This window comes from Podarcis liolepis (assembly GCF_965112155.1).
Source record: "Podarcis liolepis genome assembly, chromosome: 4".
Classification (NCBI taxonomy): domain Eukaryota; kingdom Metazoa; phylum Chordata; class Lepidosauria; order Squamata; family Lacertidae; genus Podarcis; species Podarcis liolepis.
Window position 1 is genome coordinate 94723950 of NC_139558.1, and position 27305 is coordinate 94751254.

The 27305-nt window shown below is 44.6% G+C and overlaps 1 protein-coding gene across 6 annotated transcripts in view; it reads left to right on the forward strand.

Annotated features, from left to right (window-relative positions):
- Nucleotides 1–27305, forward strand: part of TENM4 (teneurin transmembrane protein 4) — a 1515223-nt gene that overhangs the window by 137196 nt on the left and 1350722 nt on the right. The gene's annotated exons all lie outside the window — the stretch shown is intronic.

Here is a 27305-nt window from a genome sequence, read left to right on the forward strand (position 1 = left end):
CCCCAATTTACACCACCTCCTTGGTGCCACCATGACATCTCCCCTATACCTCTGAGAAAATCTCCCCATGTCCACAGAAAAGCAAATAGCAGAGGATGCTTAGAAGACTCTGTGCAACTGGAAAACCCGATAAGATGGGTTTCCCAGTGTTGCAGACATTGCAAGGAACATTCACCAGAATGCACGTAAAAGCCTCTTTCAGACCTCAATGCTCAGCATGCATTGGTACGATGGGAGCCCATGCATGTGGGGACATTGGAGGCATGCCGTGTATGCCTCTTAACTCCTGATTCTGTATGCAGTGCTCCCCATAGGCTCAGATGAATGCCTGAGGAAAGTTTCAGTATTGCACATGTGTGCTTGCTGCCTTGTGAGCATAACAGCCTAAGAACCCTGCTGGATCAGGCAAAATGCACATCTGGCCCTAAGAACATAATATTGCACACATTAATATTGTGCTGTTTGAAGTGACTGGATACACAAAAATTGACTCCTTTTGAAATGATGAATTACCCAGACCCATTAGATATCATTTGGAATTTTACTTGCAAAACTTTCTTCAAAACAGAACAGAAACATCAAATGATACATCCAAACAGTTCCAGTTCTTACGAAATAATTCCAGCAGACCTAGAAGGAAAGGTGTCTCTCCTTACAGCATCCATTCCGCTCAGAGCTGTTTTCCTGGAGAGCTTCGTTTACATCCTCGCTCTTGCAGAGCCTGAGAACAAAAGACTCCAGCCAGCACCCTTCCAAGATGGTGGATTTGCAATTCAACACATCTCGTGTGATCTAAGGTTAAAACACCATGTCAGAGCTACCTGAGAATAATAACAGTTAAATATCAACCCATCAAAGCAGCTCAGAGAGTCCTTTTTGCTCTTAGTTTAGCTTCAGTGGAATCTTCCAGTTAAGCCCAATAGACGCAGGCATTCCCATTTCAGTGTGAATTAAACCAATTATACTTACCACATAAGATGTCCAGCATCCTGTTCTCACAAGTAGGACCAGAGTGCATCAGTGCTCTTCCCACTGGTGATTTCCATCAACTGGTATTCAGAGGCATACTGCCTCAGAAAGCAGGGGAACAACACAGCCACCCTGGCTTGTAGCCATTAAGTCATCACAGACCACTCCCTTTCTCAAAAGGTCCATGAATAACCATGGTTTAGAGGTCCCGGACCCTAAGGAAGTCAAACTATCCTCCACCAGGGCCAGGGCCTTTTCAGCAATGGCTCCAACCTGGTGGAATGCTCTGTCCCATGAGACTAGGGCCCTTCAGGATTTAACCTCCTTCTGTCGGGCCTGTAAGACAGAGCTATTCTGCCTGGCCTTTAATTTGAATTCAGCCTGATCTTTTATTTCCCTTCTCTTCCCTCCCCCTCCCCTTTTATGAAGATCACCCACTCTGAGACCCCACAGCTAATTCTCCCCTAGCCTCCTTGTTGGCCCAAGTAGGACCAATTCAGCCAGCTAGCCCTGGGGATTATCTAATTGATTTTTTAATTTTATTGTTAGTCATGTTTTTATACTGTATTTTATGCTGCTAAGTGTTTTAAAATGTTTTAAATTTATTGTTAGCTGCCCTGAGCCCGGTTTTTGAACCGGGAAGAGCAGGGTATGAATAAAAATTTATTATTATTTAAAAAAATAAAAATCTAGATCCAGCACTGGCCTTGGTCTACCCTCCATTGCCCAGCAGCTAGATTTGACTGTGACTCTGTGATGGGTATAGGGACGTGGGTGGCGCTGTGGGTTAAACCACAGAGCCTAGGACTTGCCAATCAGAAGGTCAGCGGTTCGAATCCCCGCAACGGGGTGAGCTCCCATTGCTCGGTCCCTGCTCCTGCCAACCTAGCAGTTCGAAAGCACGTCAAAGTGCAAGTAGATAAATAGGTAACACTCCGGCGGGGAAGGTAAACGGTGTTTCCATGTGCTGCTCTGGTTCACCAGAAGCGGCTTAGTCATGCTGGCCACATGACCTGGAAGCTTTCTGCGGACAAACGCCGGCTCCCTCGGCCAATAAAGCAAGATGAGCGCCGCAACCCCAGAGTTGGTCACGACTGGACCTAATGGTCAGGGGTCCCTTTACCTTTACTTTTACCTTTACCTGTGATGGATATTGGTTAAGCACGAGAGGAAACAAAGCTAAAGGAGCATCTCCACCCCCATCGTTCATCCCGGACACTGAGGTCCACTTCCGAGGGCCTTCTGGCAGTTCCCTCACTGCAAGAAGTGAGGTTACAAGGAACCAGGCAGAAGGCCTACTTGGTAGTGGCGCCCACTCTGTGGAACGCCCTCCCATCAGATGTCAAGGAGATAAAGAACTGCACAACTTTTAGAAGACATCTGAAGGCAACCCTGTTCAAGGGAAGCTTTTAATGTTTGACATTTTATTATTTTTTATATTTTGCTGGAAGCCACCCCAGGAAACCCTCAAGCAGGGACTAATCATAATAACTCTCTCTCTCCATTTTTGATTCCTAGCATCTGGTAGTCTGAGGCATATTGCCTCTCAGAGTGGAACACTGGTCGTGAACCCTCCTCCATGTTAAAGCACAGTGTCCTCTTCAGAATTCTTGCTGCCAGTTGCAAAGTACTTTATTTGAAGACAAAGGCACTATGAACCCCTCAGCCTGTTCTTATTTCCCTGATAATGTGGTTGAACTAATGGTGGATACCTCTTAGTCTCTGACCTTGCGCACACAGAAAGAATGTAATGGATTTTAATAAAACATAGAGTGATACAGAGGCCAAATTTATAGTTCCGTCTACTCTTCGGTTAATCCCTTGTTAGGGTGTATTAACTTGTAAGTGGTGTATGCTAGGAATTGGTTATTAAGGTTATACTAAATGGGTCAATATTGCATCAATAATTCAAGGTGTAATTTAGCAGTATAATTATACAATATTACATTAGTGCTGTCCTCTGTTTTGAGCAAGGCTAAACTTCCATGCAAGGATGTTCTAGGCATGCTTTACATCCATGTTGAAAACGTTTCCATTAGTGAGTGGTGTGAGTGGAGGCAGGGCTATTTTTGCAGATGCGCCTCTGACAGTTTGAAGACTTAGGCTTTAAGCCTTATGCTGTGCTGCACAAAACTACCCAATGTAGGATTGCCCTATGTTGGCTGTCAGAGACAGGGTCTAGGTGGAAATCGCAAAAAGCAGCTCAATAACGTCGCCAAAGAAAGATCAACAACTTTTCTGTCTGAATTTTCACTTGTTGGAATATGGCAACCTTATCAAATGGAACTTAGAATGCCAGGATCTCTTATGTTTCCAGGAGTTCATTTGCAGAATGAGACAATGCCACCTTCAGAACGTACATTTAAAGCAGTCTCGTACATTTTATCTACAAGACAGAGGTGGTTAAGAACCAGCTGTTCAAAGATGGACAACAAATGGGGGCATATTCAGACTGCAGTAAAGTGTAATGGAATCCTGAGTGATAATGATATTAAATGCTTTTTGTGACAGCAAACGGTAATTGATTGTTTCCATTTGTATGAAAGCAAACAAAGATACTCTACAGGTAAAGTGTTTATGTTGCTCAGGAAGCAGAAGGCAAATCTCATCTCTGTCCATCAATCTGAGCTCTTCAGGATATCTTTCAAAGCTGCATCCTAGGTTGCCCAAGCAGAAATCGTCTCATGTAGTCTTGGATGCAGTCTAGGGATAGAAGTTTATGTCAATTCCAGTTCTCTCATTTCCCTATTTTTCCCCAATCTAAACTTCATTTCCCCACATTTTGCAGCAATCTGATTTTTTTCTTCCAAAAATAGTCTTCATGAAAATTCATCAGTATTTTAGTTTGAAATTTTCCTAATTAAAAAAATGTATGCAATTTTGACTAAGGTACACATTTTCGCAAACAATTTATATTGTGAACAATATAACACATTTCTCCATGCTACTTTCACAAAGATACTCATTTTTTGGCACTCTTGAACCTAGAATATGCATTTTTGTAAACACCATTTGGTTGGAGAACTGCATTGCAAAATTCAGATAAGTGTGAATTTCAAAGGATATCTGCGTTCATGTATTGTTTCTGGAAGTGTGGAGTTGATAGATTCAGCTTTGAATGTGTATTGAATTGAATTTCTCCTTCATGCCAAGCTACAACCCCTGAGTTGGTTTGCTTTGACAAAAAAGGACACAATCAACTACCACCTACAGTGTCAAGAGACCAGTTAATACATTTATCACTCTGAATTTCATTGCGGTTTACTTTAATCTGAACATGTCCCTGCTATTGTTGCTCATCTTTGAGAACCTAGTTCTTAACTTCCTCTGTGATAGAAATAAATAATTTGGGGTGGGGGCAATGATTTCTGGGAGATGAGAATAGGGAATTCTCCTCAGCTAGAACATCTACTCTGAAGCACTACCCACAACCCCATGGGGCAGAATTTGAGGGTGCAAGGGGGGATGTTGTGGACAGGAGGGGAAGATCCATTGCACAAGCAAGAGATTGTTGTGTGAGTAGAATGCAACATTGGATAAAACTCCGTGGGAATGATAAAATATAGCATTATTTTCCTCCACCACCAACCAGACTTCCATTGAGTATCTACTGAATATTCCAGGATGACAATCTTCCTGACTGTCACTTCTCAGATGGAACTATGTAACTCTTCTGTACCCCTCCTGTCCTTCATGTTTGCCCTCAGAATATATACAGAAATGAATGAAATGTAAATTTTAAAAGAATGTTGACATTCAAGAGGGTTGTCATCGCCATGGGAGTAATCGGGATGTTTGATGGGTTTGTTTGACATATTCAGAGCTTGCTAGGATGCTGAAATGTCATTCACCCATTGCTGAAAATCAACAAGCACCCACAGTGGTTCATATGGAGCTGTCTGCTGTGACTAAATGCACAGAAGAAATTGGATGGTGCTTTAACTGTGTGATTGGCTTTTTCCTAGGTAGGCAAAGCATGTTTAGAAGATGAATTCTGGGGAGGAGGCATTGACACATTTGAAACCTGCTTATATCTCTCCCCCTCCATGCATTTCTGTACTTGCATAACACGTCCCCCCACCTCAACTCCATCATTACCTATTGTGTAGTGTGAGAACAAACTTTGGGAAATGACTTTACAACAGAACAGTTGTCAAGAGATTTACTTTGGGGAAGGGAAGTCCACAAGCTGTAGAACACAACCACCTTGTCTAGTAACCATTGTTGTTTAGTCATTTAGTCATGACTGACTCTTTGTGACCCCACGGACCAGAGCACATCAGGCACTTCTGTCTTCCACTGCCTCCCACAGTTTGGTGAAACTCATGCTAGTAGCTTTGAGTACACTGTCCAACCACCTCATCCACTGTTGTCCCCTTCTCCTTGTGCCCTCCATCTTTCCCAACATCAGGGTCTTTTCCAGGGAGTCTTCTCTTCTCATGAGGTGGCCAAAGTATTGGAGCCTCAGCTTCAGGATCTGTCCTTCCAGTGAGCACTCAGGGCTGATTTCCTTCAGAATGGATAGATTGATCTTCTTGCAGTCCATAGGACTCTCACGAGTCTCCTCCAGCACCATAATTCAAAAGCAAGTAGCCATTGTTAGCCTTATGAATTTCACTACTCTTCTTTTAAAGCCATCTGAATTGGTGGTGGTGGAAGGAGGAGGAGGCATATGTGTTTGTGTTATAAAATTAGACTGAAAGTTCAAGTAATGCAGGACACCACAGGAGTGACAAAATGTTTTCAGAGCCCAAATGAATACAAAATCAAGTCAAATGAATAAAATATCCCATCAGTGGGTGGAGTGTGTGACTCTCTCCTGACTGGTGGCCACTGATAATGATGAATGGGTATAGTACAATCAATAATGTAAATAAAAACTGAAAGTGATAAACTAGCCACTCCCAGGTTTTGTTGGGATCAAGTTCCAATGTCTCAAGTTTGCTAATGAATTCCAAATCAGTTTCATGGTGGCATCTCTCATTGAAACTTATAGGTTGGAATACAGCAGTTTGAGGTGGACTTCTGTATTTCAAGAATATCCCACTGCTTCGGATTGTAACCCAATTTGTGCCCAATTTGCGTTCACTGATTCTCTTGCATAGTGACTGACTTCTTTGGCTTATAATGGAACACCTCAAGGCTGGAGTTCAATGGCAGACCTCCAGACTTTTGTTTCTGGTCCTTGAAACTCTCTCCAAGCAAACACACCTCTTTAGCCACACCTCCTCTTCCCAGGCCACACCCCTCACCAACCCTACTTCATACCCTCCTGGCTCATTATTTTTTTCCTTGTCTGGAATGTGTCCTTGAATTCCCATAATGCCTCTCGGTTGACTGGATGGGGAATAGAGGGGTGTGCATTGGTGTGTGTTGAAACTAGCATACTACACAAGCATTTTCATTTGTTGCTCTGGCCATATTTGCCTGTCACCTTACCCGTTGCTGACATGTGGCCCTCGGAAGGTTTCATGGAAGGGGATTGTGGCCTTCAGTCTAAGAAGGTCCTTCACTCCTTGCCTTTGCAAATGGCAGAAAAGCTTTGCTGGGAGTTGATCAAGGATGGCTCGTCACATTAGAAGATGTACAAATGGATTTCTTGATGGTGCGGCCATTGGTGTTGTTTGTTCCCATGATAGCAAGACCAGAGTAAATATATGGGGACAAAAATTGCATAGAGTTCGATTTGTGAGCGCTTGAGGTATGAAGCCCACAAGTTTGATTCGGCTCCCCCTGCCAATTTCCCAGTCCCACACAAGGCCAATCTGTGGACAGGCTGAAAAGTTTCCTACTCAGGCTCCGAGGTGGCTGGAAGAATAATTCCCTGCAACAATGAATGGTTGGGGGACGCAGGTGGCGCTGTGGGTAAAACCCAGTGCCTAGGACTTGCCGATCCTATGGTCGGCGGTTCGAATCCCCGCTGCGGGGTGAGCTCCCGTCTTTCGGTCCCAGCTCCTGCCCACCTAGCAGTTCGAAAGCACGTCAAAGTGCAAGTAGATAAATAGGTACCGCTTTATAGCGGGAAGGTAAATGGCATTTCCGTGTGCTGCGCTGGTGCTGGCTCGCCAGAGCAGCTTCGTCACGCTGGCCATATGACCCGGAAGTGTCTTCGGACAGCGCTGGCTCCCGGCCTCTTAAGTGAGATGAGCGCACAACCCTAGAGTCGGACACGACTGGCCCGTACGGGCAGGGGTACCTTTACCTTTACCTATGAATGGTTTAGGTGCATGCCAGAGAAATCAGAGGTTTGCGGAAGTGCGCACACATGTTGCAGCATCAACTCCTCTTACCTCTATCCTGATACTGCCACAAATGGCTCTCCCTGAGTGCTGGTTGGAGGAGCAGTATTCTCTAATCTCCAGAGAAAGGGTCGCAGAAAAGATGGCAGAAAATAGAGGGTACACTTGCTCTGATGTCGCTGCCTATGTATGCTTCTGAAGAGAAGATTGCAAACAGCTTCTCCCATGATTATCCTTGATGTAATTATTTTAAATCTCTTTGACCCATGGCATCCGAACACAAATTGTGAAATGACAATGAGCAGACAAGTCATTGTGGGGGAAATTAAGACCCGTTGCTTTTCTTTGAATGGGCTGCTGGTTTTTGGCATTCCGGATGAGCCTACCACGGCAGTTCACAATCCCGGCGCCTCGTGCTGAGATTTCTAGCCACATTCAGGGAGCTAATCTCCTTGTTTGTTTACAAATGGCGAGGCACCTTCTCATGATGAATTATTAATTGCACAAAGAAAGTGTCTTCGATGCAAATGTGTAATTAATGGCCCGTACGACCACAGGCAACTTTGGAATTAAGGATTCTCACGGATCAAGGATGTGGAACATATGAGACACATTTGCAAATAATAGGATAGGGTCTAAGTGGGGTTATTTATAATCTGTGTCAGAGTTGTAACGGAAACCTCCGTCAAGGTTCAGTGTCTTATTGTCGCACTGCCAGCACAGAAAAAACAACAAGACAAGGAGGCAAATGCTGGGTTAAAACCCTGCTCTTCCTTACGACAGCAGAGAGCAAACCATCATGATTTTGTGGGCCATCAAGATGAAGGTAGATGTCATCGTCACAAACAATGTGAAAAGGCCCAGACTCTTGACATAGAGGTGGAGGAAACTGCTGGATGCATAACGCTAGAACTCATAGTCATCCAATGAATAATAATAATAATAATAATATCTTTATTGTCATTGCCCCCTCTCGGGAACAGCGAAATGTTGGAAGATCAAGACAGATGAAAGGAAGGAGTACACAGCAGGACATAGCTAAACTGAGGAACTCAACCCCACAGTGATGACCACCAACTTGGATAGCTTTAAAAGAAAATTGAACAAATTCATGGAGGAGGTGGTGGTGATGATGATGCTTTATTGAGTTTATATACTGCCCTAAACCCAGAGGTCTCAGGGTGGTTCACAGAAAAGATCACAATATATATAATCAGAATAAAAACAACAACCCAATAACCCCCCACCCCAGGAAAGAGCCACATTTTAAAAGGGTATAGGATGTGAAACAGATAAACCAAAGGCCTGGTTAAAAAGGAACGTTTTTGCCTGGTGCCCAAAGGTGTATAATGAAGGTGCCAGGCAAACATCCCTGGGGAGAGCATTCCACAAATGGGGAGCCACTGCAGAGAAGGCCCCGTTCTCGTGTTGCCACCCTCTGCACCTCTTGAGGAGGAGGCACACGAAGGAGGGCATTGGAAGATGATCTCAGGGTCTGGGTAGGTTCCTATGGAAAGAGGCTGTCCTTGAGGTATTGCGGTCCTGAGCAGCTTAAGGCTATTGGTGGCTACTAGCCATGATGGCTATGCTCTGCCCCCAGGGTTGGAAGGCAGTAATATTTCCAAATATCAGTTGCTGAGAATCCTCAGTTGAGCTGCAGTGCTCAGCTCCTGCTTGTAGAGTTCCTACAGGCATCTAGTTGGCCATTGTGAGGCTGGATGGGCTACATGGGCCATTGGCCTGACCCCACAGGCTCTTCTGAGATGGCCTAGTCTTTCTCAGAATACCAAAGGAAAGCTCGAATGGTCTTCCCACCCACTAGAGATCAAGGCAAAGGTCAATCTGAAGCTTCAGTGCTAGGCTTCTGCCATCTCTAACCTTCCACTTGCTTCAGGTAGGTAGCTGTGTTGGTCTGACGCAGTTGAAATAAATAAATAAATAAATTGTCCAGTAGCACCTTAGAAACCAACTAAGTTTGTTCTGGGTATAAGCTTTCATGTTCATGCACACTTCTTCAGATACCACTTGTTCTCCTCCTTTGCCCTACAGTGGTACCTTGGGTTAAGTACTTAATTCGTTCCGGAGGTCCGTACTTAACCTGAAACTGTTCTTAACCTGAAGCACCACTTTAGCTAATGGGGTCTCCTGTTGCCACCGTGCCGCCACAGCACAATTTCTGTTCTCATCCTGAAGCAAAGTTCTTAATCTGAAGCACTATTTCTGGGTTAGCGGAGTCTGTAACCTGAAGCGTATGTAACCCGAGGAACCACTGTATTCCCAAAGATTTCCCCAAAGTCTACCTTTTGTACCAACACTTGGAAGGTAAAAATGGACCACTGACTGCCCCAAACGCTTTTGACTGCCATCCTTCCCCCTCCCTGCCCCCAATTCCACAGATGATTTTGGGAAAGGAGCTGTAAAAGAGGAATTGGCACAGCAACTTGACTTCAAACAGAGCCAGATTTGAAAGGGGAGTTTGGCTCAGCTCAGGCAGTAATTGGGATACCTTACCAAAGGGTAGAGGACATTGTTCTTCCTCTGCCGCTCATTCCAAATCACTGTTTCTAATTTTAATTCTGGGACCTATTCCTTAGGAAGTTAAAAAAAGAAAGAAAAGGCACCTCTCTGCCAAACTTATTGAAAATCGTGGAAAATATCCAGTTCCGTCAATACTGCTGTAAGAATTCGTGTGTTGAGTTCAGGAGCCCTCATCTATGGACACCAGATGGTGCTTTGGATATTATTATTATGCAGAATATGAAAGGTGTATGAAACTGTCAGCTATTGGCATTTGTACTGCCTGGTGTCACAGTATGGACAAAACCCACTTCCTGTTTCGATGAGAGGCATTTTGTTTGCATTATTCATACTGCCTCAGGTTATGAGCCACACTGTCCATGGTCTGTGACAGCTGTTCACAAATGTTTTCTCCATCAAAGGAACAGAGGAAGCTGCCGTATGCCGAGTCAAACCATTGGCTCATCTAGCCCAGTAATGTCAGCACTGGCTGATGGCAGCTCTCTGGTGGTTTCAGGCAGGAGACATTCCAAGCCCTATCTGGAGATGTTGAGGATTGAACCTGAGACCTTCGGCATGCAAAACAGGTGCTCTGAGCTACCCTAGTGGCCCTAACACCCACAAATAAGTCTCATAAGGCAAAGCATTGTGGGGGGAGAGGTTTATATTCTTGGGAGAAAAGCAATGACAAACCTAGACAGCATCTTAAAAAGTAGAGACATCAGCTTGCCAACAAAGGTCTGTATAGTTAAAGCTCTGGTTTCCCCAGTAGTGATGTATGGAAGTGAAAGCTGGACCATAAAGAAGACTGGTCGCCGAAGAATTGATGCTTTTGAAGGACAAATCCTGAAGCTGAGGCTCCAATATTTTTGCCACCTCATGAGAAGAGAAGACACCCTGGAAAAGACCCTGATGTTGGGAAAGATGGAGGGCACAAGGAGAAAGGGACGACAGAGGACGAGATGGTTGGACAGTGTTCTCTAAGTGACCAGCATGAGTTTGACCAAACTGCTGGAGGCAGCAGAAGACAGGAGTGCCTGGAAGACAGGGACCCTGGTCCATGGGGTCACGAAGAGTTGGACATGACTAAACGACTAAACAGCAACAACAATATAAGAACTTGGAGGAACTGGAAACCAGGGACTTCCTCCATGGTAGGTGAGCCTTGGGTTTGAAGCTGACACATAGACCCAGGCCCTACTATTCAGCAGTAACTCCAAATCTGCATACCAGGCCCAAAGGTTGCCGATCTATTAATCCCAGTAGCATGGTGTAAGCAAAGAAGTAGGGTCTCTAAGACCAATCAAGGAATACCCCACCACCACAAAAAACCCCTCTCAATCCCACTAAACTGGTGACTGGAAGAACATTTTTCCTATGAAAATAGGGGTATCCTATTCCATAACAATAATTTCCCCCAGCCACTCTGGGCACCTTCCATCATATAGAAAAACATAATAAAACATTAAGCATTAGAAAACTTCCCTATACAGGGCTGCCTTCAGATGTCTTCTAAAGGTTGTATAGTTACTCATCTCCTTGGCTTGGGGGGGGGGTCGCCTAACTCCATACCCTCCAACATTTCTCCAATAAAAATATGGATATTCTACCATACCTTCCCGCAATTTTCTGATGAAAATAGGGACGTCCTAAGGAAAAGTGGGACATTCCAGGATCAAATCAGAAACCGAGATGGCAAGCCAGCGTGGTGTAGTGGTTAACAGCGGTGGACTTGTAATCTGGTGAACCGGGTTCGCTTCCCTGCTCCTCCACATGCAGCTGCTGGGTGACCTTGGGCCAGTCACACTTCTCTGAAGTCTCTCAGCCTCACTCACCTCACAGAGTGTTTGTTGCGGGGGAGGAAGGGAAAGGAGATTGTGAGCCGCTTTGAGACTCCTTAGGGTAGTGATAAAGCGGGATATCAAATCCAAACTACTACTACTACTACTACTACTACTACTACTACTACTCTTCTTCTTCTTCTTCTTCTTCTTCTTCTTCTTCTTCTTCTTCTTCTTCTTCTTCTTCTTCTGTAAAATCTGGACTGTCCCTGGAAAATAGGGACACTTGGAGCATCTGGAAAAAGCGCACATAGAGGCTACAGCCATTTAGATCCGCACCATTCTCTGGGCCACTGGATTGAGAACATAGAATCATAAAATCTTCGAGCTGGAAGAGACCTCAAGGGTCATCTAGTCCAACCCCCCAATGCAGGAATCTCAGCTAAAGCATCCATGACAGATGGCCGCACATAGGGAGGGTGCTGTAGACATCACAAAGAGACAAAATTGTGCTCCTGCCCTCTCCTCACTGGCCAATATCCAAGATGTGACCCCCCCTACTCACCCCCTCCCTTCAACAGCAAACTCCTGCTTGGCAGGGGGTTGGACTCGATGGCCCTTGTGGTCTCTTCCAACTCTATGATTCTATGATTCCTGAGTCCTCTTTGCAAAAGAGGAGAAGGTGAATGTAAACATGCCTGTGCTGTACAAGCAGGAATGATACGCCAGAAATACTTGTGATGCAGAAATATAGAAATACTCACATTCTTACTGTCATGTTGTATCAACAGGAAACACATGAAACTGAAGAACTGGATGTGCCCTTTAACCCTTTAACCTATCACCTTTGCATCTTTCCCTTCTACCACCAAGGTGTTTAGGGTGCTGGAATTACCCCAGTCTCAGAACCTGACCTGGAAGCACAGAACACCTGCAGATTGTGACATCCTAATGTTTTCAGCTTTAATTTAAAGGGGGGGGCAAGTTTCTTCCCCTCATGGTGGCAAAGCTATGCAGGCAGCTCCTCCTAAAATCTCATCTATCCAGCCGTCCCCTGTGACTCGGCTCACCAGAATAAATTGTTCATTACTACCTCTTGTTTTCATCATGGCAACTCTGAACTTCCTTCATTTGCTATTCCGTTATTTCTATGAGCCCTGTCTTAACAATCTCCGACAGCGTGCCCAAGAGAAATGGGCTTGGGGAGGGAGGGGGAGGCATTAAATGCTCTGTCTGCTTTTGCAGCCACACAGGCCTGATGGCAAGTATTCCTCTAGGACCTTTCTCTTCATTTTAACCTCTACAGCTGCCGAACAAGCCTGTTGCTTCCCTCCCAGGTAAGGAAGAGTGACAGCCCAGGTGTTAATCAGGACTGTGTCTTTGAGCGGAATAATGCTTGGCTCAGCTGTGACAGCCTGACAGCTGAAGGAATTTCTTGGGGACCCAACAGAGCTGTGCGCTGCTGCCAAGGTGGCATTCTCATGCCATTTACCTGCCAGTCTGTTTGGGAACTGGTGCTTGGAGTTTCCAGAAGGCAGGAGAAAGCGTAGGGCAATCTCCAATTGCAGCAGCCCGTTTGCGTGCAGAGCTGGTCTGTGAATGGGAAAGCGCGTTCTCCCTAAAATGAGAGCGCCGGTTGCGGTGTGGGCCGCCAGGCCAGCCCTGTGTTGCCAGGCAGGTTAATGGCTACATGCCTGGTGCAATGATTGGCTGACAGGGTTGCTGGGGCAAACTGCATGTAGCAAATCGGTGGGTGGGACCATAGGCTTTAAATATTGGGTCTCACTGCTTCTACTTTCTCTTTTGCAGTGAGCATCGGATCACCCGCCTGACCGCCCTGTGTTCTGGTTGACCTTGCTTTGCCTGTCATGGGGTCGTCTGCCTTGGGGCAGGGGCCTAGTAGGAATTTTGCCATTTGGTGATTGGCTAGTGCCATTTGGTTTTTGCCTACTACTTAGCAATTCGTCACAACTTGTAAGGTTGCGGTTAGGCACTGGTTATAAAAATGCTGGTGGTGGAGGGGTCAGGATAGGCTGTGCCTGCCCCTCCAAAGGTGCTGGAAGGGAATTCCGTTAAAGGAATCCTGGGGCTTGCCACGATTTCGTCCAATCCCTGAAATGGGACCAGGGCCGGCAAGCCTTGGGGAGCTGGTTGGGTGAGCGGTGAGGGACTGACACTCAGCTCTGGAATGTGGCAAGATATTTCTGGAGCTCGTGTCGCTAATTGCTGATACTGCGTGTCAACGGGAGATTGATGGACGTCCGGAGGTGACGTGGGGCCATGATGGACTTTGTCTCCCTGGCAGTATCCCAACAACCGCACCCCACACTCCTCTTGCGACGCCCCTGCTCTTGAGCTCCTTCACTGACATTACTGTAAAGAGGCACACATATTGCCCCCAGTGTCTCCAAAGCCAGGGGTTTGGACTAGGTGACCCTTTGGGTCTCTTCCAGATCAACAATTCTGCAGGGTGCACTGTTCTTTCCAGCTTTATCACAAACCTTCATGCACTGTGTGCAAGAGGGATTCTTCATGCATTTGGCTGGACATGCATAGACCTGCTTGTGTTTTGGAATCCTGGTTGTGCAACGTTCTTGCTCAAGGGGAGGCTTCCAAGGGTCTTAATTAGAACACAGCTAGAACCCCCCCCCTTCAGAGATCTGCACTCTACAGAGTAAAGTCTGTGAGGCCAATGTGCACAGGGCTTATCAACCCCCTCCAAAGGGGGGCTTTATTTATTAAGTTTATTTGTTATGTTTATGTTTATTTACTATGTTTTTCGTTGGAAGCCGTCCAGAGTGGCTGGGGCAGCCCAATCAGATGGTTGGGGTACTACTACTACTACTACTACTAATAATAATAATAATAATTGCAACATAAATGCTAATTTTTAATATTAAAAGAAGTCTGTCCTCCTCGTAGGTCTACAAACTCAGGGATAATTTATAAATACTAGTTAGTAAAAATCAATACCTAACAAGAAGGTCACTGGGCCAAATTTAATTGCAGCAGTTTCACATTTGCTTTCTCAAACAGTTACTGCGCCTCTCCTGCTGCCCATCACAAGTGGTTTGCAACTCTATTTTTGTTATCAGGAATGTGGCTGGTGTGTAAGGAAGAACCAGTGACAGCTGTCGCAGGAAATTAGAAGGCCTTGACAACAGTGTCCCCATTTATTTCTTGCAACTGTGACACAGTTCAGAGAAGATTAAGTCTGATAATATAACTTCAGAAATATGACAACTTTGTTAAGACTGCTCCACAGCTAGGGATGTGCTGGATGTTTGCCCATGTTCAAGTTTCAGTAGTACTTTCAGGATTAACCCAAAGCAGGTCTTGTGTCAGCATCCAAAACCTTCAGGTAGTTTCTAGGGCTCCAGTATCCCACCAGGACCTAACCACAGATGCTTGTTCTATTTAAACTGGAACCACAGTTTAAATTTCCCATAATGCTTTGGAGCAACTGGACATGAGCTGAGTATGTTTAGCCTGGAAAAGAGGAGGTTGAGAGGAGATATTATAGCCATCTTCAAATATCTCAAGGGTTTTCACATGGAAGCTGGAGCCAGCTTGTCTTCTGCTCTGGAGGGTAGGACCCGAACAAATGACTTACAAAAGTAAGGAGATTTTGAGGAAACATCAGGAAGAACTTTGTGACACTAAGAGCTTTTCGGCAGTGGAACGGGTCTCACTCAAGAGGTTGTGGGCTCTACTTCCTTGGAGGGTTTTAATCAAAGTTTGGAAGGCCATCTGTCATGGATGCTTTAGCTGAGATTCCTGCATTGCAGGGGGTTGGAGTAGATGTCCCTTGGGGTCTCTTCCAACTTTACAATTCTATGATTCTATGAGGGCTGAACCAGGGCATGGTTGCTCCAAACTGACCAGCATTCATTACTTCCTGTCACTAGGTAAGCCCACCAGCTAAGCGTATAGTGAGGAGGGAGGGACCCCCAGAGAACAGTATCCTTAAGGACCACACAAACATGCCCCAAATACTGCCCCACAAGCCATGCTATTTTCCTTAAAGTTGTAAGATGCTGTTTCTCCTAACTGCTGCTGCTTTGGTGCTATCTGAAAACAGGCAAAGATTACAATGGGCTCCCCTGTGGAGGGCATCCCATGACAGGTATACATCATCCCAAAAGGCCCTGCCACCACCTGCCAATCTTCAGCCAATGGTAGGACACAGAGCAAGTCATCTGATGTTGACAGAAGTGCTTAGTTAGCTACATATGGAAGGAGGCAGACCTTAAAGCATGGGTGAAAGATTTCTTGATCTACGTCCGTGATGGTGACAGGACCTCGTTCTCTTTTGGGCAAGACTGCAAGGGTCATATGCTGGTGGTGGGTGGGGCCAGAGCAAAAGTGGGTGGAGCAATCAATGTGAAATAGGCTGGTTTCTATACACACAGACCTGCTGAGGATCAAAGAGAGACCCATTGGACCCCAAGACCTGAAGTACTTCCAACTGGGATGACCTCAAAATGGCTCCTCTTTATTTCATATACAGCCCAACAAGACAGTGACCTAACCTTCCCAACAGCATATGAATCGACATGGCTAGTTTGACCCCAATAACCCCCCCCCACAGAGACAAAACCCCACTGCAAGCAATCAAAGGCAACCAACTGGGCTCCACAACCTCTTGCACCGCCGATGGAAATGAATAAATAAACAAATCATGAACCTCTCTATGTGACCCTGACACCAAAACTCTGCACATACACTATGCAAAACAATGAAAGATCATGATCTCTTCCCTTTCTCCCCCTCTTCTCTCATCCCCCCTGTCAGGGAACTGACATCGGAGCAGAGGGGAGAGGGGGTATTTCCCGATTCTGCAGAAGAAGGAACGAGTAAGGGTAGAGAGAGAGCGTCATCTGGGGAAGAATGTCCAGGTGACACCAGGAAGAAGGAAGAGGGGGAAAGCATCTTGGAGGAGAGGCTCCGAGACTCTGGCACTGAAGACAGTGGAGAGAGTGGAGGGCCACCCCTAGGCACGCCCACTCTGCGCAGAAGGGTTTCGCGCAGAGAGGGGAGGCGGAGACTATCCGTCAAAGAGCTTCTATGCTGGAGGAAATTTAGAAGCCGCCCACTCACGGATTCATCGAGCGACTGAGCAGCAGCAGCACCCAGGCTGCTCAGTCAGGGAAAGACACCACCAACTTCTAAGCAGTTTGGAACAGCTGGAGGTTTACACACAAGCAATCCCATTTCCCGTGACACCCCCAAACTCACAATGCATATGACTGCAATGTCTTACATTGAATGTAACTGACATGTATAAAGTAATAATAATAATATAATAATAAATTTTATTTATACCCTGCCCTCCCCCGCCAGAGTGGCTAACACCAATAAAATCACATTAAAACATAACAGGGTGAAAAGAGAGTGGGGGGAAAGAAAAGAAAAAAAACCAATTTAAAATACAGGTTAAAATGCAATTTAAAATGCAGCCTCATTTTAAAGCAGCTGATAAATCAAGACCACAAAGGGAGGGAAACATAAGGGTCAGACCGAGTCCAAACCAAAGGCCAGGAGGAACAGCTCTGTCTTGCAGGCCCTGCAGAAAGATGTCATGTCCCGCAGGGCCGTAGTCTCTTGTGACAGAGCATTCCACCAAGTTGGGGCCAGTACTGAAAAGGCCCTGGCCCTAGTTGAAACCAATCTAACCTCCTTGAAGCTCGGGACCTCCAAAGTGTTATTTGTGGACCTTAAGGTCCTCCGCGGGGCACACCAGGAGAGGCGGTCCTGTAGGTACGTGGGTCCTAGGACTCTATGAGCTGGAAACAGAGACATCATATGCACCTTTGTTAGCCATTGAAATCTTTTGTTTTTTATTTAAAGAAGATTAGACAGGTTCCTGGAGAAGGAGAGGGCTATCAACGGCTATTAACCACAATGGCTCTGTTCTGCTTGAACAGCCGGAAGCAGCGATGCTTCTGAAGACCAGTGGCTGGAAACCACAGGAGGCAAGAGGGATTGTGTTCAAATCCTGCTTGTTGGTTTCCTGTAGGCATCTGGTTGGCCGATGTAAGAACAGGATGCTGGACTAGACGGGCCATTGGCCTTATCTAGTAGGCCCTTCTTCTATGATGTTCCCAACCCCTGTGCAGCATGATCCCATATTTAACCAGGGACCTTCTGCATGCAAAGCATTGTGTGATCTGCCATTGAGTTCTGATCCTGTCTTCCATGACATTTGTTCAGTCTGGAGAACTTCACTGGGGTCTGAACGGAGATCAAAGACTCAGGTCCCGAATATTCCGGTCCTGCAATTTTCGCATCGCTCCCACCGGTTTGTCTCGGCTGCTCTCTGTCACTTCCCTTTGACATCCTCACTTATCACAGCCATTGGCTTTTGGCAGGTTCTTGCTGTTGCCAAACCATCTGCAAGAGCCACTGCGAAGTGTGGCGCCGATGTCTCTCTGAGAGAGCGTTTGGGAGGGTGATTGATGCGAGGCAGTGGGTCCCTGTTAAGTCAGTGTCAAGCCTTGCCTTATCTCCGCGGCTCGGCTGAGGACAGCTGCAAATGGAAGAGGGGGAAATGAAAAGACAAAAAGACAAAGCCAAGGGGGAATCGAGGGTTTCTCCTTCAGAGCAGTTTATATATTTAGGGAGTGACAGTTAAATCATGTATATAAACAGTAGCCCTGGGGGAATAGACTTCCATGCAAATGTTTCTGCCATAGTCCCCTCCTCCCTCCCCGGGTAAATTTATTATGTTAAGAGCAGTTAAGTATTGCATAGCATTGACTATCCAAAAAATACATTGTTGGAACACAGAAATCAGTCTTGACGACAAACACACAAATCTTTATTTGTGTATTCAGTGTGATCGTTTTCACTGCAAGCTTTTCGGTTTACAAAAATAACAATAAAATAAATAAATACCATATTTTTAAGACGCACCAGACCACAAGACACACCTAGTTTTTGGAGGAGGAAAACAAGAAAAAAAATATTCTGAATCTCAGAAGCCAGAACAGCAAGAGGGATCGCTGCGCAGTGAAAGCAGCAATCCCTCTTGCTGTTCTGGCTTCTGGGATAGCTGCACAGCCTGCATTCGCTCCATAAGACGCACACACATTTCCCCTTACTTTTTAGGAGGGAAAAAGTGAGTCTTATAGAGCAAAAAGTACGGTACTTGGTCTCACCCTGTATTTTGAGGAAGGTAATGAAGCACTTCATTGCTGCTCTTTTAAAATTTTGTTTATGGTTTGCTTCCTATGAAGCATCTCCAAGTCATCAAATGACACACATTCTATGTGGTACAGTAGTTAGAGTGTCAGACGTGGACCTGAGAGAGCAGAGTTCAAATCCCTACTCAGACATGAAGCTCGCTGGGTGACCTTGGGCCACTGCCTCCCTCCCAGCCTAACCTACCTCACAGGGTTGCTGTGGAGATTAAAATGAGGAGGAAGAGAACCACGTACTCCACCTTGAGCTCCTCAGATAGAAGCTGGGATAGAGAGAGAGAGAAAGGGAGAGAGAAAATAGTGTTGGTGCCCCCTCTCTCCCTACTTTAGTGCTCAATCGGAGCAAATGTCAATCTGGGTTTTCTTTAGGATTGCCTTTTGCTTCAATTCGTGCCTGGAAAGAGCGAAGGAAAGATAAGTGTGGCGAAGCCCTGAGTCATCTTCCAATGTTCCTATAACTCCACAGACCACCAGTATTCAAACATAGCTGAGCTTGACACAGCAAGAGAAGTTTCAGAGCCTGCAAACTGACAGGTGTTTCCAATCTGTCTAACACTCATCCTGAAGATGATTGTGTTTTTCCCCCTCCTTCTTCAGGTTGACTTTTGCAAAACTAATAAAAAGTTGTGTGCTGAAGTCATACAGTTCCACAGCTCTTGAGAATACATTTCCCCCCTCTCCTCTTCCCCTCCCAACAGCTGAGCTGAATGCTTCTAAGTCAAGACAATAACTGAGAGATTTCATCAGATATACATTTTTTTTCTAGGCAGTAAGGTTTTTTTTTTTTTAAAAAAAGTTTTTGTTACAAACAAGAAAAGGACCTTAGGATGAATGCATTGCCAAAGAGACCAAACTGAAGAAAGAAGGATTTAGCCTTGCTGATAACAGCAAAGGAGGCTGAGATGTAAGATAAAATGCTATCAGTGCGACCGTGAATTCACAAAGAGCTTTAAGACCTGCTGAAATGTATTATGTAAGGAAGAGAGAAAAGATTTGTCCCAAAGACACATCTTAGGGAGTGGGAGTTTCACTTTGAATATTCAAGATAATAATATACACATCTTCCCAGAGCTGGCACAGAACAAAATGTCGGTTGGTCTGTCCTTAAAAGTGAGATAGTTTCATACTTCATCTTACATTGTGAGATTCTGAACATATGGAGAACACACACACACACACGGACACAGGAATTGCAAGGTGACCATCCTGAAGCCCCTTTTGAATCTAGATCCATTATTCCTAAGGTCAAGGCCATTAACAACTTAAGGGGGAATAAATTCAGTGATGCAATATACCCAATTTGCAATGGTGCCGAGACAAAATGCGGAGCCCACTTCACAAACACCTTGACCATGGTGGTTCACAAATTGGTAACTTCAAGTCTAGACTACTGTAATGCACCCTGCATGGGCTTTCCCTTGCAACTGATCTGAAACTGGAGTTAGTGCAAAACGCTGCAGCATGATTGCTGGCCTGAGTAAGAGTTATGTCGGCGTGTTACACCTGTGCTCAAAGCTCTGTGCTGGCTGCCAGTTTGCCAACAGGCTGAGTTACTGTTCTTTGTATAGAAAGCTCTTAATGTCTTGGGACAACTTTCCTTCAGGGATTGCCTTACCCCACACATGCCGACTCAATCACTTCGAACTTATACTTCTGCAAGTGCCACACAATGTTTGTTGTTGTTGTTTAGTCGTTTAGTCATCTCCGACTCTTCTTGACCCCATGGACCAGAGCATGCCAAGCACTCCTGTCTTCCACTGCCTCCCGCAGTTTGGTCAAACTCATGCCGGTAGCTTCAAGAACATTGTCCAACCCTCTCGTCCTCTGTTGTCCCCTTCTCCTTGTGCCCTCCATCTTTCCCAACATCAGGGTCTTTTTCAGGGAGTCTTCTCTTCTCATGAGCTGGCCAAAGTATTGGAGCCTCAGCTTCAGGATTTGTTCTTCCAGTGAGCACTCTGGGCTGATTTCCTTCAGAATGGATTGGTGTGATTGTCTTGCAGTCCATGGGACTCTCAAGAGTCTCCTCCAGCGCCATAATTCAAAAGCATCCATTCTTCGGCGATCAGCCTTCTTTATGGTCCAGCTCTCACTTCCATACATCACTACTGGGAAAACCATAGCTTTAACTATTCGGATTTTTTCCGGCAAGGAGCCATTCCTTCACTATGGAACACTTTGTAATTCCCAGAGACATGATTTGGTTATATCTGCTCTTAAATTTGCTTCAGTTGTTCTGTTGTGTTTTGGGGCTTTTGGAACAGAAGAAGAGCCTGCTGGATCAGGCCAATGGTCCATCTGGTGCAGGATCCTGTTCTCAGAGTGGCCAACAAGATGTGTGTCAGAAACCCTCAAGTAGGATTTGAGCAGATGCTCCAATGCAAGTGACGGAATGAATTCATTGAATATCTCCGTATGGCTTGGCCTACAGTCATCTGCATGTTGGTTTCATATGTTAGCTATGTTGTTATGGCCACATAATGAAAGGAGCAGAGAATGTGATACAGATAAAAGAAGCACCTCCCTAAATAATGCCTTTTCATGTAGCTTTGTGCTGTGGGGCTGGCACTGCTCAGTGGTGGAGCACATGTTCAGCATTACAGAAGATCCCTGTTTCAAACTCATGATACTTCACAGTAATGTTATGAAATCTACCCTGAAGAGCTGTTACCAGTCACTGCATGTAATAATGAGATAGAATCATAGAACTGTAGCATTGGAAGGTACCTAGTCCAACCCCCTCCAATCATCTAGTCCAACACCCTCCAATGCAGGAATCTTTTGCCCAACCTGGGGCTTGAACCCACCATCCTGAGATTAAGAGTCTCATGCTCTATCGACTGAGCTACAAGGCAACAAGTGATAAGAACCTGATAAGTCCTGCTAGATCAGAACAAAGGCCTATCTAGTTCAGCCTTTACAGCATGCACAAACATTGGTCCATTGGCCCAGCTAGATGGACCAATGTTCTACTTTGGTAGAACTCAGCACTGTATGTTCCAAAAACCCTGAAAACTCATCAAAAACGTCATTAGATTTTCTGGCAGCCCTATGGACTTGTTATGATCGCAACTCCCCTTCCACATCCACATATTATTATCAACATGGTCAGTGCTTTCTGTGTAGAAAACACATGAAATATGTGGTGGTTCTTGAACCAAACATTGTGCTATCAATTCATTATCGCTGAGAAGCACCTACACCTTGAAAAGCAAACAGTGATTAGTTATATTTAGTAGAACATCTAATTAGCTAAAACATTTAGAGAGAGAGAGAGAGAGAGAGAGAGAGAGAGAGAGAGGAGGAATTTAAGTTGTTTATCGCGTATCAAAGTACATGTTAATTAATGTGAAAAATGCAATATGTCATAACGGATCCAACCAAAATGGGCAACATCTTGAAGTTTCCCATCAGTTACCCACCGAAAGCCACTGGAGTCATCTTCCAATAGAGAACACATCTGGTCCGCAGTTCCCCCTCTTAAATTAATAAATCAGCTATCACATAATTCTGACTTCTACCTGAATGACAGCTCAAATTAATTTCATGCAGGTTCTCAGTGCAGAGGTGAGGTCAAGGTATCGTTGGCTCCATTCCTATATTTAAACACCAGAAGGTATCACCCATCTGGTTAAAAGCAATCAATATTCGCAATTTATCATAATTTGCTCCACGGGTCCTGCGTCTGCTGTTTAATCAAGCGTCCTGAGTGAACAGCAGTTGCCCGTGATGTCTCAAAGTAGGTACTACTGCAAACCAAAATGGCCGTGTTTATATATATATCTGCATACATATACACTGCCCTTCCTTTCATCAGACTTCCCTAACAAAGTCACCATCAGGTTACCAACCACACTGGCACCCATCAAATCATTCTACTGTGATTGTGGCACCACCCACACATATCTTACCTCTCTGCCACGCTGTTAATCCCAAACCATCTTTTGCTGCCCTGTACCACAGCAACACTTGCTTCTGTTTGATTGTAACTGTTGGCTGTTCTGTGATTGTAACAAGAAAAAATGATGCATTGATAGTTTTACTGATATGTTCAAATCAGGGCCAGATTTAGGTCTGATGAGGCCCTAAACTACTGAAGGCAATGGGGCCCTTTATATGTCCAGCTGTCCCTTGTCAACAACAAATTGTCGCTGTTTTTTGTGTTGAATATATGCTATATGGTAATTTATGGACCTAATAGGTATCTCAAGCCATTTGCACATGTTGCCATGCAACCTGTCCATGCAGAATGTAGGCGCCCTATATATAGAAATGAGCAAAATAGTGATATTTTAGGGAGCAAGCTAGCAGCCAGGGTCTATGACTTACATCATAGGAGGCTACACAACACAAAACACTGTTGCTGTATGTAGGTTTTATTTTATTTGTTTTTATCTTATATTTTGGAAATGTACATCCAGGTTTTCCCCCCTTTAATTTTTTTTGGGGCCCCCAAGAGAGTGGGGCCCTAAACTATAGCTTTTTTAGCTTATACAGTCATACCTCGAGTTAAAGTTGCTTCAGGTTGAGCATTTTTGGTTTGCGCTCCACGACGACCCGGAAGTAACAGAATGCGTTACTTCTGGGTTTTGCCGCTCGCGCATGCGCAGCCGCTCAAAATGACGTCACACGCATGCGCAGAAGCAGAAGATCGTGACCCGTGAACACAAAGATGCACATTGTGTTCTAATCAGGATGCAAACGGGGCTCCGGAATGGATCCCGTTCGCATCCAGAGGTACCACTGTACGTAAATCCGGCAGTGGTTCAAATGTATGTTCACATTACCCTAACATACACATTTTTAAATACATTATTTGGTTAACACATTAACTGCATCACAAACATTAGAGGATTTCTGTTTTCCGAAGGGTTGATGTGTTCTGGTTCTGATAATTTGTAGGAGAGGGCAAATTAGGTAAGTTCATGTTAAAATGTGAACTGAACTGAGTTTCTGTCCCATCCTAAATTGTAGTAGATGGGTCAGTGGGTGGAAGGTGTTTTTTTTTTTTTTTTACACTCTTGATACCTGGTGTGTGTGTGTGTGTGTGTGTGTGTGTGTGTAAAAGAAGGACATAATTAGGCTCAGAATGAATCAACCAAGAGTTTTAGGAACTGGAATTATTTTTCTCAGCTCCGTTTCTGAGTCTGAATGGAGATGCTCTCCTCTTCATTGATTACTGCTTTGAGCAGGCTTCCCCATCCTGGCTCCCTCCCGATATTTTGGACTGCAACTCCCATCAACCCAGCCCAGTGACACACTGTTGCCCATTGCTGGCTGCTGCCATTGGGAGTTGCGATCCAAAACAATCTGGAGAGCAACAGGTTGAGGAAGGCTCAACAAAGAGCTAAACGAAGTCGAGGCAGAAAAATGGAAGCCTGTTTCACAAAGGAGGAAAACTTCCAGGAAACTGGAGGACAGATTTCAGCACAGTGCTGATACTGACACAATGAATTGGGCCCCAAGGAGTTAACGCTGGCTTTTAGAAATAAGTGTTTTCATGATGATCACGTTCATGAGAATCTTGCCGTGGATGCAAACGGACTTCAGAGAGCTTAAAAATTCTGAGGAAACCCTTGATGATATCTACCACCAGATGTTCCTTTAGCTTTTCCCCCCTTTTCATCTTCCCCCCTGAAGGCGTGGGTTGTGTGTCCCTCTTGCCAGAAATCAAAATAATATGTTTTAAGGGCTTTTTAAAAAAGAGGTAACGTTGGCCTTGCAGATAAATATGAAGCATTTACTTACCATTCCCAAAAAACAACTGGAGAGGGCGATGGCACATGAAGGGAGATTTTGATTTAGTTTAAAAAATGAATTAAGAAGCTGGTAGAAGACAGGAAGCCATCTAACAGCAGTTCAGAGTCTAGCTCAGTACTGGTAGCTCTGGCAGCGGCTTTCCAGAGTATCCATTACTGGTCACCTGAGACTTTTAAATGGAGATACCAAGAATCAAACCTGCAACCTCCTTCATGTAAGGTGTGGCACTCAGAACATAAGTACACGATAACATGTTAAGCGTAATTGTTTAATTGACACTGAAATGGATAATGCTGGAAGATTTCATTGAAGTTAAAGTAGTGTGAGAAGGGCTCTCTGAGCTCCTTGATGGGTTGATATAATTAACTGTTATTCTCTGCTAGCTAACATGCGAGTGTTTAACATTAGATCACATGGGAGGCTATTGAACTGCAAATTCATCATCTTGAAAGGATGGCGGCTGAGTCTTTGTTCTCAGGCTCTGTTTGAACAATACTTTTATGGGCTTGGACAATGAATCATTTCCAAAAAATAAGTCAATTCTTATGCTTCCAGTCTTTTCAAACTGCACAGTATTAATATCTGCAACAAACAGTGAGTCGGTATTCTTCCCACCACTGTTATTCTGTGTCTTCATAGAATCATCCAGAGGATTTTCCCAAGGTCTTCACCTCTAAGGCCACATCTGTACCTTACATTTAAAGCAGTATCATACATGGTTTCCTCCAAAGAATCCTGGGAACTGTAGTTTGTTTATTTTCAATATATATTTTTAATTTATTATCTTTGTATACCGCTCTTCATCATAAGATCTCAGGGTTGTTAAGGGTGCTGGGAGCTGTTGGGAGACCCGCTACTCCCTTCATAGAGCTACGATTCCAAAAAGGATAATCACTCTGAGTGGTACGCTTCAAATGGAAGGTGCAGATGTGGCCTCGGTTTCACTCCGAGAAAAAGTTGGTGGCTCTTCTCATTTTGCCACATCAGAGTTGAGCTGCGCACAAGAAATTCCCAGCTGAGTTGAGATGCTGCCTTTTCAAAAATGTGTCATTTCAAAATTATTGACAAATAGCGCTGACCGAGTTGTGGCCAGGAAACCTTCTCCTGAACTTCCAGCGACTTTCTAGCAGGACAGCGCAGGGCTCATGAATAAACAAAGGTGATACATTCTGAACTCAGAAGACTCAGAAATGAAATTTAAAGGCAAGATTAACATGTAGTGCAAAGCGGCTCCCTGACACCACTGCCAGGCTTAATGCATTCAGCTAGAAGGATGTGAGCATCTTTTTCATTGAATGTGAAATCTGAGTTGCATTTTGCCCCTTAATAGAGGTTACAAAAAGGTCAGCTGGAAACGATATATATATACATTTGCTGTGGTGCAGGTAAGGTGTTTATTTGGCCATACCGGCACAAAATACCCTGTAAAATGAAAAAATCTATTCCGCAAAATGCCCCCAGTTTCAGCCAATGGTGCGGCTCTCTTCATGTATTGGCTCCTTCAGGAAAGAGATAATTCCTATTATTTGTGGCATATCATTCCTATGAAATGCTTGGAGTCAAGTGAGTTCAGAGGCAAATGGTGCGGAGCATGGAAGGCACAGATTGAATCCAAAGGCAGCAATCGAGAGTCCAGAGGCAACTAAAACAGGTGGTGAATGTATTCCGGGGTAGGCAAGCAAAGATTAGAGAGGACAGAGGAAGGTGTCATGGTGAAAAATAGGCCGAGGCTCAGATCCTGGAAGGCAGGTGGAGCAAGGAGAGCAATGGGTTGTTCCAACTGAGGAACCGAGCCTTGGAACAGGAGTGGTGAACCTGAGGATCTTTGGTTGTTGTTGGACTCCAACTCCCATCAACTCTAACCATTATGACCAATGGTCTTGGATGATGGAATTTACAGTCCAGCAACATTTGGAGGGCCACAGTTTCCCAACAGTTCAACAGAGCAAGCCATGATTTGTGTGAATCTCAGATGACAAGTTGAAGACAGATGTCTCAGAAGGATTCGGGGCTTCTGTGAGACAAGATCTCTATGATGCAGGCCAAAGCTGAAGCAGAGACCCCTAGGAGTTTTGTGGCCCCATCAATCCAGACATTTTGTTTGGATTGCTGCGGACATGTGTCTATCAAAAGCTAAACTATGGGAGCTATTCAACTACGTTTTACTCAGAGTAGAACTACTAACATTCATGAATATGACTAAATTGTTTTCAGTTGCTCTACTCTAAATAAATTTAGGTGAATATTGCTGCATGTCTCTAAGATTAACCATGAAGGTCAAAGATGCAAAATCAAAACCCATAAAACTCTTGTACATTTTAATAAATGAAAAATGAAAATTAAATGAATACGTTTCTGTGATGTAGAATGGGTCTGAGCAGTTCAGGTCATAAGTACAGATGGAACCTCAACTTGTTGTAGTTTCTCATTTTTCCAATCTAATCATCTGTTCTCCACATTTTCACATCAGTCTTCACAAAAACATTGCAGCGTTTTAGTGCCAATATCTCCTAATAATCTTTTTTTGCCATTTTCCCTGCCACCCACATTTTTTGCAATGCAATTTTCCTTTATATAATGTATCTTGTGCATGCTCTATTCACTAAGAGATGCATTTTATTAACACTTTACCCTAGGATGCATTTTTCTGCACATTAATTTGCTGGAGAGTTGCATTGCAAACTCATTCATTCATTCATTCATTCATTCAATTTCTATACTACCCTTCATCTGAATGTTGTGCTCATTTCATTTCCCCCTCTTGTAGGGAATGCTCAAATATGGACACCTTCATCCACCCATTGAAATGACAAGATTCCATTCTGCCATCCACACATTCG